The sequence below is a fragment of the Chlorocebus sabaeus genome, chromosome 6 (genome assembly GCF_047675955.1).
Source record: "Chlorocebus sabaeus isolate Y175 chromosome 6, mChlSab1.0.hap1, whole genome shotgun sequence".
Taxonomy (NCBI): domain Eukaryota; kingdom Metazoa; phylum Chordata; class Mammalia; order Primates; family Cercopithecidae; genus Chlorocebus; species Chlorocebus sabaeus.
The window spans coordinates 11,366,453-11,385,742 of NC_132909.1; the positions used below are offsets into that span (position 1 = coordinate 11,366,453).

At 45.0% G+C, this 19,290-nt stretch overlaps 1 pseudogene; it reads right to left on the reverse strand.

The window, feature by feature from the left end:
• Positions 1-16,649: 16,649 nt before the first annotated feature.
• Positions 16,650-19,028, reverse strand: LOC103234913 (paraneoplastic antigen-like protein 8B; annotated as a pseudogene).
• Between the last annotated feature and the right edge of the window lie 262 nt (positions 19,029-19,290).

Below are 19,290 nucleotides of genomic sequence, written 5' to 3' on the forward strand. Positions count from 1 at the left end.
TGAGCCACTGCACCTGGCCAATACTTTCTTAATATCACCAAGTACCTAGTCAGTGTTCAAATTTGTCCAATTGTCTCATAATTTTAAAACATTTTCAATCAGGATCAAAACAAAGTCTATATATTTTATTCAACTAATACACCTCCCCTTCTTTTTTTCTTTGTGATTTTTAAATAGCTTTATTTAGAGAAAATCTATGTATCATATAATCCATCCATTTAAAGGTTACAGTTCAATGGCTTTTAGTATATTCACAGAGTTGTGCAACTATCACCCTTATCTAATTCTAGAACATTTCATCATCCCAAAAAAGAAACCCCATGCTGGTTGGCAGCCCCTGCAACCACTCAGTTTCTTCTTTTTCTACAGATTTGCCTATTATGGTTATTTCATATAAATGAAAGCATACAACATGTGGGCTTCTGTGTCTGGCTTCTTTCACTTAGTATAATGTTTTAAAGATTCATCCATATTGTAGCATGGATCATTATTTAATTTCTTGCAGTTATTTTTTGGAGAAACCAGGTCATTTTCTCCTATAGCTTTTCCACATTCTGAATTCTGCTGACTGCATCCATGTGGGGTTTCTTAATGTATTCCTCTGTTCCCTGTTTATCCTGTAAACTAGTATTTAGAACTAGAAGCTCAATCAAATTTAAATCTCACTCTTTGGCAAGACAACTTTACAGATGGTGCAGTGAGGTTCCATAAGGTGTCTGTAAGCCATTGATAGTTCCTGTGATCACTCCACATTTATAGCAGCTATTTGAGACCATTGGAAACAACAATCTTGAATGGAACAATAATATATGGAATCAGATTTTTGCTACTGGTCTGATTCTCCTTTTCTGGCCATGAAATATTAATGTCCATTCTCAAAAAGGCGTGGAGGCTCTCTCTTGTTGTTTAGTAACCTTGTCAATCTGTAAGACTCCAAGCCTCTAGACTCACAATACATTTAGATGTTAAGCTAAAGAAAGAAAATGCCTCTTTCCTTTGCTGAATTTTACTTCTGTCCATCTTTGTTTGTGAACTGGTCCATTCTTGCCTGGGAGCATTTCTGACCTATGATTTGTTAAAAGCAGCAGGAAGTAGCCAGAACACATCAATATCCTGCCTTTTAAAAACCATTCCCCCACAGACCTATAGATCAATGGAATATAACTGAGATTCCAGAAATAAACTCTCATATTCATGGCCAATTGATTTTCAACAAGAGTGCCAAGATCATTTAACGGGGGAAGGAATAGTCTTTTTATCTAATGGTGCTGGGATAATTGGATATCCACAAGCAAAGGAATAAAGTTGGACCCCTACCTCACACCATATACAAAAATTAACTCAAAACAAATAAAAGACCTAATTGTAACAGCTAAAAGTATACAATCTTAGAAGAAAACATAGAGTAGGCCTTGATAATCTTAAACTAGGCAATGATTTCTTAAATATGTCATGAAAGGCATGAACAACTACAGAAAAAAATAGGTAAACGGGGCATCATCAAATTGTAAAACTTTCACGCTTTGAAGGGTACCATCAAGAAAGTAAAAAGACAAACAGAATGGGATAAAATATTTGTAAATTATATATATAGTAAGAGTCTAGCATCTGAGAAATATATATATATATTATATAATTCTTGCAACTCAACAACAAAATATAAACAATCCCAATTTAAAATGGGAAAATAATTTAAACAGACATTACTTTGAAGAAGACATACAAATGACCAAGAAGTGCATGAAAAGAAGGAAACATCATTAGTCATTAGGAAAATGCAAATCAAAATCACAATGAGATACTTTACACCCACTATGATGGCTATAATAAAAATGACAGACAACAACAAGTCTTGGAAAAGATGTGGAAAAATTATAATTCTCTTGCATTGCTGGTGGGGAATGTAAAATGGTATAGCAACTTTGGAAACCAACTTGGCAGCTCTTCAAAAGTTAAACATAGAGTTACCATATGGCCCAGCAATTCCACTCCTAGATATATACCCAAGAACATATGTTCACACAAAAACTCATACATGAATGTTTAGGGCAGTATTATTTATAAGATTCCCAAAATAGAAATAACCTAAATGTCTCTCAACTGATGAATAGATAAATAAAATTTAGGATATCCATACAATGGAATGTTATTCAGCCATAAAAAAAAGAATGAAATTTGAACACATGATACAACATGGATGAACCCAGAAAACATTATGCTCAGTGAAAAAAGCCAGACACAAAAGGCCACATACTGTATTATTTTATATTTATAAAATATCCAAAATAGGCAAATCGACATAGACAGAAAGTAGGTTAGAGGTTGCAAAGGGCTGGGGGTAGAAGAGAATGGAGAGTGATTACTAATGGGTATGGGGTTTCTTTTTAAGGCAATGAAAAAGGTCAAGCATTAGATTGTGGCGATGGTTGCACAACTTTGTGAATATATAAAATACACTAAATTGTATACTTTAAAGGAGGTGAATTTTGTAGTAGATGAATGATCTCAATTTAAAAATTATAAGAATAAATTATTCCCTAAATAACAATTACAGAGTTGTTTGGGGTGATGAAAAGTTCTAGAAATAGATAGTGGTGATGATTTCACAACATTGTGAATGCAATTAATACCACTTAATTGCACACTTAAAAGTGGTTAAAATTATATATATTTTACTACAATAAAAAACTGTATTTTTTAACAGCTCCCTAAACCATAGACTTCATAAGTATGTGGACTGTCCTCAATGTTATCGCAGATGATTTCTCTACTAAATGATTTTACACAGCCCCATAGGGGTCATTGGCCATGAGGTCTGCAAAATCGTTTTTTTTTTTTTTTTTTTTTTAAGATAGAGTCTCTCTCTATCGCCCAGGCTACAGTGCAATGGCACCATCTGGGCTCACTGCAACCTCTGCCTGCCAGGTTCAAGCAATTCTCTCACCTCAGTCAACTAAGTAGCTGGGATTACAGGCAACTGTCATCATCCCTGGCTAATTTTTGTATTTTTGTAGAGATGGAGTTTCACCATGTTGGCCAGGCTGGTCTTGAACTCCTGACCTCAGGTGATCTGCCCACCTCAGCCTCCCAAAGTGCTGGAATTACAGGTGTGAGCCACCATGACCAGCCAAAAATCTGTATTTAAAATTGCCTGATGCCTGATTGTTAAGTCAATGTCACATATTTTAGGCAGCACCACTACCAGGTACCAAGTTGTGTGTTAGTCAGGGTACAGGCTAAGCTATGAATACCAAAAACTTCAAAACACAATGACCTGGATATGATGAAATTGTTTATGAAAGACCAATAGTGTTGCTAGGAGTAATTTGAAATGCCAATTAAAAATGTAAAAAGCAGCAATGATCATTTCAAAGCATTGGTGAGCTGCCAAGGCAACTAGGAGTCAAGAGAACAAAATCCCAAATATGGGGGAACAGTATAGAGAGATGAGCTGAGCCAACATTCTGCAGTTTCTGCCTCCAGGGCATTTGACGCTTCTAGGCATGGGGAAGGAGACTAAAGGTCTGGGCAAAAGAATTGGGCAGAAGAATCCTTTTCAGACAATCACAGAGCAGGAAGGACAAAATTAGACTTGAAGGACTAGGACCTAGGGAAAGGAGAAGTTAAAAAGAGCCTAATGATTTTCTGGTTCTTGTTTTAAGACATTGCAGAACTCTGAAGCTACATGGGGCAGAGTCTAAGAAGCCAAGAAGAAAGCCTCTGAAAAGCAGAATAGAGTTTCAGCAGACTTGTAATGCTGAAGAGACAAAAAGAGTTCAAGAGCTGCCAGGGCCATGGACCCCCAGGTTATAACCCAGGCTCCAAGTGTGTGCCATGGACCCCCAGGTTATAACCCAGGCTCCAAGTTGAAAATCCATAAGCAAGTGCAAACTAGATATGCATGGAGCCTTTACAAAATGGCAACCCAGTCTAGATTCAGCCCAGTTTTTGACTGAATTAAAGTGACGAGCACCACTCTATCTGCATAAAGATAAATTCCTCTCTGGAGCAATATGTACAATTTTTCATATGCAATGCCTGACATTCAATAGCTAGACATGCTAGAGGCAAGACCAAATGACTGAAAATCAAGAGAAAAAACAGATAGTATAAATAGACCCATGGATAATCTTAATATTGGAGTTACAAGACAAGGATCTTAAATATCTAGAATTAATATGCTCAAGACAAAAGAAAAAAATGCAGAGATTATATGAAAGGATGGGTAATTTTACCAGAGAAAGGGCGATTCTAGAGTAGAAAAGTACCATAACTGAGATTAAGAATTCAGTAAGTGGAACACTTAACTGTTGGTGGGAGTGTAAGTTAGTACAATCTCTATAGAAAACAGAAAACAGTGCAGAGACTTCTCAAAAAACTAAAAATAGAACTACCATTCAACCCTGCAATTCCACTATGGTGTATATACCCAAAGGAAAATCATTACATCAAAAAGATAGCTGGGCATGGTGGCCTCTTGCCTGTAATACCAACAATTTGGGAGGCCCCAACACTTGATCACCTGAGGTCAGGGGTTCAAGACCAGCCCGGCCAACATGGGGAAACCCTGTCTCTACTAAAAATACAAAAAGATTAGCTGAGCGTGATTGCATGTGCCTGTAATCCCAGCTACTCGGGAGGCTGAGGCACGAGAATTGCTTGAACCCAGAAGGTGGAGGTTGCAGTGAACAGAGATCACACTACTGCACTTCAGCATGGGCAATAGTGCAAGACTGTGTCTCAAAAAAACCCACAAAACCCTGCACTTGTATGTTTACAACAGCACTATCCACAATGGCAAAGATACAACATTTTTTTTCATACATGCACATACACACACACACAATGGAATACTTCTCAGCCATAAAAAAGGAATGAAATCATATATTTTGCAGCAGCATGGATGGAACTAGAGGCCATTTTCTTAAGTGGAACAATTTAGAAACAGAAAGTCAAATACCCCATGTTCTCACTTATAAGTGGAAGCTAAATAATGTGTATACACAGATAGAGTGAAATAATAGACTGGGAAGAGTGGGAGGGTGGTAGAGGGTAAGGGATGAGAAATGACTTAATGGATACGAACGAAGTACACCATTCAGGTGATGGTTACACCAAAAGCCCAGATGTCACCACTATCCTATATATCCATGTAACAAAACTGCACTTGCACCCCTTAAATTTATACAAATAATAATAACAAGGAATTCAGTCAATACACTTAACAACAGATTAGACACAGCAGAAGGCAGGATCAGTGAGCTGGAAGTCAGGCCACTAGAAAATATCTAGACTGAGGCACAGAGAAAATACAAGATGAAAAATGTGAAAGAGATTTTTTAAGACAGTGAAAATAGCAAATGAAAGACTGTGGCTTAACTAAGATGAACTTTTTTTCTTGCTCTCTCCCTCTATCTAAAGGTAGGTGGCTGGTCTGGGGCAGGCAGACACTTTTGCTTTTTAAGGGTGTTCAGGCTTGTGAATTGGCTTTGGTATCTTTAATGAATGGCTTCTATCTTTAGATATGTTCATGCTGTAATTCTTCCCCAGCCAGGAAGGAAAAAGGAAGACAGCCAAGGGCCAGCATCTTTATTTATAGGAGCTGACCAGAAGCTGTACATCAGTTGAACTTATAAGGGCTTGAACTTAGGAGCAGGAACTTAGTTATCAGGAAGGCTGGCAGGTGTTTTGTTTCTTTTTTTCTTTCTCTGTCTCTCTCTCTCTCTTTCTTTCTTAGAGATGGGGTCTCCCTACACCGCCAAGGCTGGTCTCGAACTCCTGGGCTCAAGCAATCCTTCCACCTTGGCCACCCAAAGTACTGGGATTATAGGCATGAGCCACCATGACCAGCCCAGATGTTGTTTCTAATTGGGCAGCTGCAATCTTCTTATTACTAAAGGAAGGGGAGAATGAATTTTAATAAACAGAAAGTGTCTCTGCCACTTGGATTAGTATGCAGGAGTTAGACACACAGGGCTTTGTAGACCACAGTAACAAGTGTAGATTAGAGCCAGGGAAGGAGGAACTGGGAGTGCCACCAAAAGGGACATGATTTCCCAGACTAGAAGCCTGCTCCTTGGGCCCCACATTGAGTGAGGTTTCCTATTCCCATATTTAGTGCTAGTGGTGAGATCCCAGATGTGGTGAGTCTGTGGTATGGAGGCCCTTGACTCCAGTAACCCTGATGTGAGCTCCCATGAGTCCCACTGGGGCTTTTGCAGACCCAGTCAATGGTGCTTCTTTGTGAAGGTGGCTTCTTTGTCATCCACGAGGACCCAGGGAAGACTGAGGCTGAGGACTGCTGGAGCTAAACCAGGAAAATCTCAGGCACACTCCTCACCTCCTTACAGGCCTCATCTCCTAACAATGTCTCCCCTCTAGACTGTCTTAAGTCAGCTCAGAGTGCCGTAAGACAATACCACAGAATTCTGTTAAACAACAGAGTTCTGTTTTCTCACAGTTCTGGAGGCTGCAAGTATGAGATCAGGGTGCCAGCATGTTCAAGTTGTGAGGAGGGCTCTCTTCTTGGTTTGCAGAGAGCCACCTTCTCACTATGTCCTCACATGGTCAGGGAGACAGCTTTCTCTTCTCTTTTTTAAAAAAATATTTTCTATTTTTTTAGAGGTGGGGTCTCACTCTGCTACCCAGGTGGGTCTCAAACTCCTGGCCTCAAGTGATCCTCCAGCCTCGACCTCCCAAAGTGCTGGGGTTACAGGCGTGAACCACTGCACCTGGCCCTTTCTTTTCTTCTAAGGTCATAGTCCTATCAGATTAGAATCTTACCTAATTATCTCCTAAAGACTATGTCTCCAGATACAGTCATATTGGGGGTTGGGGCTTCAACATATTAATTTCAGGGATAAGGGGGCACAATTCAGTCCAGAGCATAAGACCTTTGTTCCCTGCCTGCAGAAATTTCTGGCCTCTTGTTTCCAAGCGGCTAAATTGATGTTGTTTAAGGACCCTTTTGGCAGTGCCCTGATATATTAGACCTTTTTTTTTTTTTTTTTTTTGAGATGGAATCTCGTTCTGTCACTCAGGCTGGAGTGCAATGGTGTGATGTCAGCTCACTGCAACCTCCGCCTCCCGGGTTCAAGTGATTCTCCTGCCTCGGCCTCCCAAGTAACTGGGATTACAGGTGTGCACCACCACGCCCAGCTAATTTTTGTATTTTTAGTAGAGATGGGGTTTCACCATATTGACCAGGCTGATCTCGAACTCTGACCTTGTGATCTACCTGCCTCAGTCTCCCAAAGTGCTGGGATTACAGGCGTGAGCCATCGTGCCTGGCCTATTAGTCCATTTTCACACTGCTATGAAGAACTGCCTGAGACTGGGCAATTTATAAAGGAAAGAGGTGTAATTGACTCACAGTTCCACATGGCTGCGGAGGCCTCAGGAAACTTGGCGAAGGCAAAGGGGAAGCAAGGCACCCTCTTCACAAGACAGCAGGAAGGAGATGTGCCCAGTGAAGGGGAATGATCGCCTTATAAAACCATTAGATCTCATGAGAACTCACTATCACGAGAACACCATATGGGAAACCGCCCCCATGATTCAGTTGTCTCCACCTGGTCTCTCCCTTGACTCATGAGGATTATGGGAATTACAATTGAAGATGAGATTTGGGTGGGGACATGAAGCCTAACCATATCACCTGGGGAGGTGTCCATGAAAACTGCTGGCACCTGAGAACTATTTAGTTCTGCTTTCAGGTAACAAGGAAGACTTTGGGACGCTGAGGAGTATGGCTGCAGCAGTCTTAAGCTTTGGACAGGGGCCTAGAGTGGTGGCTCATGCCTGTCATCCAAGCACTTTGGAAGGCCCAGGTGAATGGATTGCTTGAGTCCAAGAATTTCAGACCAGCCTGGGCAATATGTTGAGACCTAGTGTCTAAAAAAATGCAAAAAGTAGCTGGGTATGGTGGCATGTACCTAGAGTCCCAGCAACTTGGGAGGCTGAGACAGGAGGCTCCTTGAGCCTGGGAAGTTGAGGCTGCAGCTACTGCACTCCAGCCTGGGCAACCGAGTGAGGTCCTGTCTCTTAACACAAACAAACAAACAAAAACCTCTGGACAGCAAAAGCTCATCTCCCCTCCTCCTCAGGCACATAGCTACCTGGCTGGGGACTACATTTCCCAGCCTCCCTTGAGGTTGGCTGTGGCCACACGACTGGGTCTTCCCCAGTGGCTTGCAAGTGGACATGACTTGTGCAATTTCCACTTCACCTGCTTTACCAGAACAAGGAAATCTCTTGCTCTGGACTTTCTCTTTTTTCCCTTTCACCAAGTCACTCAGAGGTGGCACCTTAAATTATGCACATGCTGACAAAGCATGAGGTCAGTGGCTCTCAAGGTGGGCATCAGAATTCCCCAGAGAGCTTGTTAGGGTACAGTTTTCTGGGTCCTGCACCCAGAGCTTCTGACTTAGTAGGTCTGGGGTGGGACCTGGGAGTGTGCATTTCCTATGAATTGCCAGGGGCTGCTGCTGGTCCCGGGACTAGACTTTAAGCAACAATCTGAAAGAATCTGGGTTCCTGAATGATTGCCACATGCACAGCCTCACAAGATAATTCACCCTGGAGCTACTGTGGGAAAGAGAATTCAACTTGTTTTTAATGTTTAAGCCACGCTATTGTCTTACAATAAGATGGCCAGTGAATTTTTGTTTCTCCTTTAGCCAGTTTGACTTAGATTTCTGTTGCTTGCCACTGAAAATGCTCTGATCACCATAGGTAACACTGACTGCTTTTGATTTACTCGTGCAGTAACTATTTATTGAAAATCCCATGCTGGGTGCTTTTTATTTTTCACTATTTTTAATTTTTAATTTTTTTTTTTTTTGAGATGGAGCCTAGGCTGTAGTGTAGTGGCTTGATTTCGGATCATTGCAACCTCCGCCTCCCAGGTTCAAGCATTTCTCATGCCTCAGGCTCCTGAGTAGCTGGGATTACAGGTATCCACCACCACGTCTGGCTAATTTTTTTTTTTTTTGTATGTTTAGTAGAGACAGGGTTTCGCCATGTTGGCCAGGCTGGTCTTGAACTCCTGACCTCAGGTGATCTGCTCTCCTCTGCCTCCCAAACTGCTGGGATTACAGGCGTGAGCCACTGCACCCAGCCCCAGGTGCTTTTGAAAGCACTGGGCATACAGCAGTGAGTGCAGCAGTGAGTGAGTAAAACATTCCTGTCCTGTCCCTTCAGAGATTCTGATCTTTATCTGAGGCAGCACACAATGAAGTATTTTAAAGACAAAATATCAGCAAATTCTCAAAGCAACTTTGAGAAGCAGATATCATTTTGAAATCCCATTCTACAGATAAGTGTACTGAGGCAGCAGTAGCAAAGCTGGAGTTTGAACCTAGTTCTGTGCGAGTTCAAAGGCTAAATTCTCTCTCTATTTTTTTTTTTGAGACAGCGTCTTGCTCTGTTGTCCAGGCTGGAGTACAGTGGTGTGATTTCGGTTCACTGCAACCTCTGCCTCCTGGGTTCAAGCGATTCTCCTCCCTCAGCCTCCCAAGTAGCTGGGATTACAGGTTTCTGCCACCACACCCGGCTAATTTTTGTATTTTTAGAAGAGATGGGGTTTCACCATGTTGGCCAGGTTGGTCTCAAACTCCTGACCTCAAGTGAGCCTGCCTTGGCCTCCCAAAATGCTGGGATTATAGGCATGAGCCACCACACCTGGCTCAAAGGCTAAACTCTTGAGAGTGGGCCATGCTGCACCAAGAAGCTCCACTGGATTTATTTTGCCAAATCACTTGGGGAAAAGAAGAGGAAGATTCAGTCCATGGATCCTTAAGTACCATTCGAAGAGTGGCATCCTTTTTCCAAATGTCACCTTTTGTCTTCAAGGCAAATGTGGTGCCAGATCTTCAACTCTCATGTCTCCTGCACAGACTCTCCCAGGCGTGAGAATAGACTCCACTCTGCAGAAATTCTAAGGGGGAAGTGACAGTCAGAGAAGGGAACAGGGCTATTACTGAGGCCAGAAGGCCCCTCTCCCCTCAGTGAGGCCCACGCTTGTGCCCAAAGCCTGTCTCTCTTCCTAAATAATGAAGTATGGAAGAGTAGAGGCTTTGCAGCCAAGCAGACAGGATTTCATAACCCTGGTTCCAGTACTTCCCAGTGTGTGATCCTGGACCAGCAACTGGGCCTCTCTGAACCTCAGTCTCCTCCTCTATAAAAGTGGCACAATGGCTGGGCATGGTGGCTCATGCCTATAATCCCAGCCCTTTGGGAGGCCGAGGTGGGTGGATCACTTGAAGTCAGGAGTTTGAGACCAGCCTGGCCAACATGGTGAAATACCGTCTCTGCTAAAAGTACAAAAATTAGACAGGCGTAGTGGTGGGCACCTGTAATCTCAGCTAATCAGGAGGCTGAGGCAGGAGAATCTCTTGAACCCGGGAGGCGGAGGTTGCAGTGAGCCGAGATAGCGCCATTGCACTCCAGCCTGGGTGACAAGAGCAGAACTCTGTCTCAAAAACAAAACAAAAACCAACCAAACAAACAAAAAGGCACAGTAATAGCTTAATTCCCAAGTTTGTTCAGGACTCTGTGGGTCAGGAATGTGAAAAGGGTTTGACTGGTGTTCATTTCTGTTCCACATGGCATCATGTGATGAGGGCTGGAGGACCCACCTCCAAGATGGCTTCTTCACTCCCGTGTCTGGAAGCTTCCATTCTCCTGGGCCTTCTCACAGCTCCATGCTCTTAGGGGAGTTGCAATTCTTACACAGCAGGCTGGGAGCCAAAGAGATCAGAATGGAATCTGCTGGTTCCCTTTAAATGTAGATCCAGGCCTGGCGGTGTCATTTCCTTGTTTTTTGTTTTTTGTTTTTTTTTGAGCCAGGGTCTCACTCTGTCACCCAGGCTGGCGTGTAGCGGCACCATCATAGCTCACTGCAGCCTCGACCTCCTAGGCTCAAGGGATCCTCTTGCCTCAGTCTTCCGAGTAGCTGGGACTACAGGTGCGGGCCACCACACCAGCCTATTTTTAAAAATTATTTTTTTGGCCGGGAGTAGTGGCTCATGCCAGTAATCCCAACACTTTGGAAGGTGGAGGTGGGCGGATTACCTGAGGTCAGGAGTTCGAGACCAGCCTGACCAACATGGAGAAACCTTGTCTCTACTAAAAATACAAAATTAGCCAGGTGTGGTGGCAGATGCCTGTAATCCTAGCTACTCGGGAGGCTGAGGCAGGAGAATCGCTTGAACCCAGGAGGCGGAGTTTGAGGTGAGCCGAGATCATGCCATTGCACTCCAGCCTGGGCGACAAGAGTGAAACTCCATCTCACAACAAAACAAAAAAGTTGTTTTTAGTAGAGTTGGGGTCTTTCTGTATTGCCCAGGTTGGTCTTGCACTCCTGGGATCAAGCAATCCGCCCGCCTCTGCTTCTCAGTGTTGGGATTACAGGCGTGAGCCACCATGCCCAGCACAGTGTCACATCTATCATATTCTATGAGTCAAAGCAGTCAAGGGTTCTGTCCCAATCAGACTAAGACCAACAGGAACAAGCCTATTGTATTAAGTTGCTAGGGCCACCTTAACAGACAGGAAGGGAGGGGAGTCGCCTTTTAGTTACAGTAGATACGGTCATGCTGTTCTCTAATTGACCACCAGATGGCGCGCTGGACTTAATATTAGTGCAGTTTGTAATTGCCCTTCCGTGAGCGGCCACCGCCACTCAAGCGACTGGACACTGGACTAAGTGCTTCTGTTAATTTGGATAAGACGAGACTCTTACTTTCTTTGATAAAGTATAAATCTAGAAGAGCCCTAGGCTTTGATTACATCATGTTCATGGAAGGAGAGAAATGATTCTTTTCTGATTTGCTAGAGAAAACCAACCAGTATTTATTCTTTAGGAAATACAGAGATGCTATTTAACCTCCTGGTCACCATAGCAACGAATAATCAAGAACGACAACCAATCAGAATGCAGGTTTCTTTGGGAAGTTCTTTTTTTTTTTTTTTTCAGATATTGCAACAATTTCTAAAAAAATCTTAGACCCTTTTGTTCAAATCATCCTTTCAAGGAAAGACACAAATGAACAGAGTTAACAAATGAAGTTGGTAACAGGAAAATTAACGGGAGCTCCTGGCTGCAGGGGAGAACAGAATGAATGTTTAGGGAATGTTCTCAATGTGCCACTCTATTAAAATTGATTTTTTTTTTTCTTTGAGACAGAGTCTTGCTCTGTCACCCAGGCTGGAGTGCAGTGGCATGATCTTGGTTCACTGCAAACTCTACCTCCCGGGTTCAAGCGATTCTCCTGCCTCAGCCTCCGGAGTAGCAGGGATGATAGATGCCTGCCACCACGCCCGGCTAATTTTTTTGTATCTTTAGTAGGGATTGAGTTTCACCATGTTGGCCAGCTGGTCTCAAACTCCTGACCTCAAGTGATCCTCCCTCCTTGTCCTCCTAAAGTGAAAAAACTAATTCTTTAGAGCAATTTCATTATACAAAATAGAACCCCTTCCTATATAGCTGCAAGAGAGAAGGGACTCTTTTCTTTTATGTTTAAAAGCACTGTATTTGCTAAGCGTGGTGGCTCATGCCTGTAATCCCAACACTGAGAGTCTGAGGTGGGAGGATCACTTGAGCCCAGGAGGCCAAGGCTGCAGTGAGCTATGTCTGCACCACTGCACTCCAGCCTGGGCAATGGAGCGAGACCCTATCTCAAAAAAAAAAGCAATAATTAAATATAATAAACACTTGAAACAAACTCTATAGGAACCACAGTCTCGAGATGAAGAGTGTTACATTTCAGAAGGAAACAACACAAGACAAATGGGCTTAACGTTCTGTCTTATAGGCAAGCTTTTTGCTTACAATTCACCCAGGAAATATACATAAAGTAAAATATGTGTATAGATCCAATGTCCATTCTTTTTTGTTTTGTTTTGTTTTTGTTTTTGGTTTTGGTTTTTTTTTGAGACTGAGTCTCGCTCTTGTCACCCAGGCTGGAGTGCAATGGCAAGATCTCACCTCCCTGCAACCTCTGCCTCCCAGATTCAAGCGATTCTCCTGCCTCAGCCTCCCGAGTAGCTGGGATTACAGGCTCCCGCCACCATGCCCGGCTAAATTTCGTATTTTTAGTAGAGACGGGGTTTTGCCACGTTGGCCAGGCTGGTCTCGAACTCCTGAGCTCAGGTGATCCGCCCGCCTCAGTGCTGGGATTACAGGCGTGAGTCGCTGTGCCCGGCCTCATTTTTTCATTTATTCAATTTACATTTACTGAGCATCTCCTCTGTGTCAGTATAATTCAGGAACATAGAAGTGAACAATTCGAACATAGGTTTCTGCTCATATGGACCTTACGATCTTGTAACCCAATTAAAGCCTTCCCTTCCTGCCTGGGAAACACCTCTGCCCACAGTCTGTCCAGTCCTGAGTTTCCCGTTGTTACGGGTTTAACTGTGTTCCCTGCAGATTCCTGTGTTGAAGTCCTAACCTCCAGTACTTCAGAATATACTTGGAGAAAGGGTGTTTAGAGAGGCAATTAAGTTAAAATGAGGTCTTTAGAGTGAGCACCAACCCAACATGGCGGATGTCCTTATAAGAAGAGGAAATTTAGGCCAGGCGCAGTGGCTCACGCTGGTAATCCCAGCACTTTGGGAGGCCGAGGTGGGTGGATCACCTGAGCTCAGGAGTTCGAGACCAGCCTGGTCACGACGGCAAAACCCCATCTCTACTAAAAATACAAAACTTAGCCAGCGTGGTGGTGGGTGCCTGTAGTCCCAGCTACTTGAGAGGATGAGGCAGGAGAATTGCTTGAACCTGGGAGGTGGAGGCTGCAGTGAGCCGAGATTGCACCACCGCACTCCAGCTTGGGCGACAGAGTGAGACTCTGTCTCAAAAAGAAAAAAAAAAAAAAAAGAGAAGAGGAAATTTAGACACAGATGGTACAGAGGGAAGACCACGTGAAGACACGGGAAGAAGGCAGCCATCTGCAAGCCAAGGAGAGAGGCTGCAGAAGAAACTAATCCTGCCAACACCGTGATCTCAGATTTCTAGCTTCCAGAATTGTGAGTAAATAGATTTCTGTTGTTTAAGCCACCCAGTATATGTGCCCTAGCAAACTAATACACCCACCAATATCTTTGGAACTTGCAGCCAACAGCTTCGACTATAGTTTTTATTTCATTTTGTTTTGCTTTGTTTTGTTTTCTGAGACAGGGTCTTACTCTGTTGCCCAGGCTGGAGTGCAATGGCGTGATCATGGCTCAGTGCAACCTCAACCTCCTGGGCTCAGGTGATCCTCCCACCTCAGCCTCTCAAGTAGCTAAGACTGCATGTGTGCTAATTTTTTTTTTTTTTTTTTTTGGTAGAGATGGGGTTTCACCATGCTTCCCAGGCTGTTCTTAAACTCCTGGCCTCAAGTGATCCACCCTCCTTGGCCACCCAAAGTAGTGCTGGGATTATAGATGTGACTCACTGTACCCAGCCTTAAACCATAGTTTTAACCAAGCCAGAATCTAAGCATTTGAAACTTGTTTTAAAACAATTTCTGGCCAGGTGCGGTGGATCATGCCTGTAATCCTAGCACTTTGGGAGGCCAGGGCAGGCGGACCACCTGAGGTCAGGAGTTCAAGACCAGCGTGGCCAACATGACGAAACCCCATCTCTATTAAAAAATACAAAAATTAGCTGGGCGTGGTGGTGTGTACCTGTAATCCCAGCTACTCATAAGGCTGAGACAGGAGAATTGCTTGAATCTGGGAGGCGGAGGTTGCAGTGAGCCGAGATCACACCACTGTACTCCAGCTTTCTCAAAAAATAATAAGTAAATAAAATAATAAAGAAAATAAGTAAATAAAATAATAAATAAAGAAAATTCCCACTAGTAGATGAGTAACTTGTCCCCGTGCATACACCCGGTTTTCTGTTAACTTTTCCACAGATGGGAAGTGCATGTATCTTATACTCTTGGGAGGTGCTTCCCCAAAGGTTTCTGGGTTTGCTATTTCCTGCCCAATCACAGATCCGTGTTTGATTCCCTCAGCTAAATCTTCTGACACAAGAAATCCATTTAAGGTCCTTCAACTTCCATCAAATGCTACAGTGTGGTTAAGGGTACGGTCTTAGTTTCTACACCTACAGAACTGGGTACTGATATGCTGTGGCTGTGTCCCCACTCAAATCTCAGCTCGAATTGTAGCTCCCATAATTCCCTCGTGTTGTGGGAGGGACCCAGTGGGAGACAGTGGAATCATGGGGGCGGTTTCCCCCATGCTGTTCTCGTGGTAGTGAGTAAGTCTCACGAGATCTAATGGTTTTATAAGGGAAAACCCCTTTTCCCTGGCTCTCACTCTCTCGTCTGCCATCATGTGAGACGTGACTTTTACCTTCTGCCATCATTGTGAGGTCTCCCCAGCCACGTGGAACTGTAAGTCCATTAAAACTCTTTCTTTTGTTAATTGCCCAGTCTCGGGCATATCTTTATCAGCAGTGTGAAAACGGACTAATACAGATACTATTGATGTCAGCCTTACAGAGTTGTTGTGAAGATTAAAATGACATAATAATAGCAGCTTATGGTTACTATGTTCTAAACACTATTTGTTTCAACACTTTATTGCTGCATAACAAACTACCCCAGAATGTTGTGGTTTAAACAGTAATTATTGGCCAGGTGCAGTGACTCACGCCTGTAATCTTAGTACTAAGGGAGGCTGAAGCAGGTGAATTGCTTGAGCCCAGGAATTCAAGACCAGCTTGGGCAACATGGTGAAACTCCGTCTCTCCAAAGAAGTACGGAAAAATTAGGCAGGCTTGGTGGTGCACACCTGTAGTCCTAGCTACCTGGGAGATTGATGTGGGGGAGGATTGCTTGAATCCAGGTGGTCATGGCTGCAGTAAGCCATAATCGCACCACTGCACTCCAGCCTTGGTGACAGAGTGAGACCTTGTCTAAATAAAATAATAATAATAATAATATATAATATATTAATATATAAAAATAATAATATATAATTATAATTATTATTATTTTATTGTCTCTTACGATTCCGTGGGTTAACAGGGCTCAACAGGACAGTTTTCAGCTTCCTGCAATGTTGGTTGGGCTGCAGTCACATGGGGGCTTGAATGAGCTGGAACACCTAAGATGGTGCACTCATATGCTTACCAGTTGATATTGACTGTTGGCTGGGGTTTCAACTGGGGCTGTCAACTGTCGCAACTACCCATAGCCTCTCTATGTGCCTTGGGCTTCCGCAGCATGGTGGCTGGGTTCTCAGGGACAGTGTCCCAAGAACAAGTGGTCTAAGAGTCAGTAAGCAGAAGCCGCCAGTCTTCTTGAAGTCTACATCCCACATCAGTAACAGTGTTCCTTCCATCTCATTCTATAAACTCCACCTCTGGATGGGGAGAAGGATAAGGAATTTGTACTCATGTTTAACCCATCCTGCTACTCGAGAAACTTTACACGTATTAACTCAACGAATCCTCAATCTTATATAGGCATTACTGTTACCATAACTTTACAGTCGAGGATGCTGAGATAGAGGTCTCCCGTCAGGGCAGTTCTGCTGTTCTGTGATTGTCCAGCAGGGGCGCTCCACACGCAGTCATCATCACAGGCGGGATTCCCACCGTGTTCCTACATCCTCATAGCTATGGCTTGGGTTTACATAGCACCAGGAGCGGTGCTAAATGCTTTGCGTAAGGAATCACGACTGAACTTAGCAAGAGTGTCCTGAGGTTGAGTTTTACAGGTGAGGACGTCAAGGCTCAGGGAGTTGAGGCCAAACATGTGACAGACTGAGACTCAGACCAGGACCGTCTGGCTCCAAACCCGTGCCTTTGGCCACTTCCCCACAGTGACAACAGCAGCAATAACTGCGTGGCTCATGCCTGTAATCCAGCACTTTGGGAGGCTGAGGCAGGAAGATTGCTTGAGTCCGGGAGTTTGGGACTAGCCTGGGTAACATAGTGAGACCCATTTCTATACAAAAAATTAGCAGGCGTGGTGGCATGAGCCTGTGGTCTCAGCTGCTTGGGAGGCTGAGGTGGGAGGATCGCTTTAGCCTGGGAGGCAGAGGTTTCAGTGAGGTGAGATTGCACTACCATACTCCAGCCTGAGTGATGGAGTGATACCCCCCTCTGCAAAACACAACTCAACACAACACAACAAAAAACCAAGCAAACAACAACAGCTAATTGGTATAAAACACTCTCTGCATACCAGGCACAGGGTGTGTGTGTGTGTGTGTGATAAGTTACAATAACAACCCCATAAAGCACAAAATAGTATCCTTCCCACTTTGCAAATAAACAAATCGAGACCCAGAGAAGTTAAATATCTATGCAAGGTCACACAGATGGTAAGCAGTGGATTCAGGGTTTGAGTCTAGGAAGCCTGAGTTGGGGAGAGGGGCTTCCTTCCTTCCTTTCCTTCCTTCCTTCCCTTCCTTCCTTCCTTCTTTCCTTCTTTCTTTCTTTGATGGAGTCTTGCTCTGTCACCCAAGCTGGAGTACAGTGGCGCGATCTCAGCTCCCTGCAAACTCTGCCACCCAGGCTCCAGCGACTCTCCTGCCTCAGCCTCCCGAGTAGCTGTGATTACAGGTACGCACCACCGCGCCCAGCTAATTTTTGTATTTTTTAGTAGAAACAGGGTTTCATCATGTTGGCCAGGCTGGTCTTGAACTTCTGACCTCAGGTGATCTGCCCACCTTGGCCTCCCAAAGTGTTGGGATTACAGGCGTGAGCCACCGTGCCCCGCCTCAGAAGCGATTTTCAACACCTCCTGGCTGCTTTTGGTGTCTGAAGGGCTGGTACAGGCCACAGTGGTCAGGAACTCAGGGTCCTCCAGCCCCGCTCTGTGACCTGGTGGTTGCACCCGCCCACTTTCTGAAGCCTCACAGTCCTTCAGCATCTCATTCAGGTCTGTCTCTGCTGGTCAGAATAGCCGCCATGTGAGAGTCGCTGCTCCTGCCTTCTTTGACGGTGAAGTGCATCAAATCAGAGGACTTTCTTCCATCATCTCCTGTTTGGCTTTGTCTGTCCTGGTCTGGTCACCAGGGGCAAGAACTCCATGGGACCATCTGCCTCGTCTTTGTGGCTTCAGACGGTCCACTTCTTGTGAACTTGCTCCCTGGCTGCTGCCTGGAGCGCTGTGTATAGCCCGCTGTCATTGTCATCTCTGCTCAAGCCCCCTCATCTGCCTCCTTGATCTTGATGTCCAAGCTCTCCTGGGGAACTTCCTTGGATTCCTTCTTTGTCAAGGGAAATGGACACATCCCTCGGGCCCTTTTTTAGCTTCTGGCTTGATTTCTGTGACCCCCTACTCTTCTTGCTACTATTGCTTATAGCCCCAGGAGGGGGACTGGCCTTCCCAATGACTGTCCCAACCCCTGGGCCTGGGTCTCTGAAGTGGGAGGGGTGGGCGCCTCCCGGGGGGTCCCAGCAACCGTGGCCTGCGTGGGTCCGTCATCCAGCAGCAGGCATCTCATCTGCCTCAGGACCGTCATGTCCTGCACACGGTCCTTCCACAGAACCCTTCAGATCCCATCCTTGCCCGGGATCTCTGTGGCGATGGCAGCATGATTGACGTCCTCCACAAACTCCACCAGGGCGGCCTGGGCCTTCTCGTTCATCAGGGCCTTCATGTGTCGCAACCTGAACGTGCCCAGGGCAGGAGGGTCGGCTGCAGGACGGCTTCAACGTCTGCCTGCTCCAGGCCCTCCGGGATGCCGGTGACCAGCAGGGCCCTGTGTGCGTCCACGTCCAGGATCCAGCATCAGTCCTGCAAAAGGCTCATGGCCATGGTGCCGCCCCCTCGGTGCTGATCTTGGAGCAGGAGGGAGCCCGAGATAGGGGTGGGCTGCAGCGCACGGTGTCAATGCAACCCTGGAAAGCCACCTGCAGGGCTTAGAGTCCCGGTTCCGGTGAATGTGGCAAGGTTGGAGTAGGGATAAGGGCTCGGGTGTCCTGGCTGCCTGCTGGCTGGCTAGACACAGTGATCTTTCCCCAGGACCCCTCCCTAGAGCTGTGTGAGGATCCGCAGGAGATTACGGATCTGTTCTCCAGGGAAGCACATGGGTTCCTTTGAGGGCAGCGGCTCCCTCTCAGAGCTAGCAGAGGAGGAAACTCCTCCCGCTCCGGCCACATGGGGACACCCCCTCCCTGTTGCCCCTTAATCCTGACGGTTCCTCTGTGCCTCATCAGCCACCGCCGCAGGCCTGGGTTCCGGGATGGGCCTGTCTCTCCCTCCTCCATTGGCTACCGCTGTTTCCATGACAACCGTTTGCAGGTTGTTGCAGGAACTGAGCATTTTTTGTTTTAAG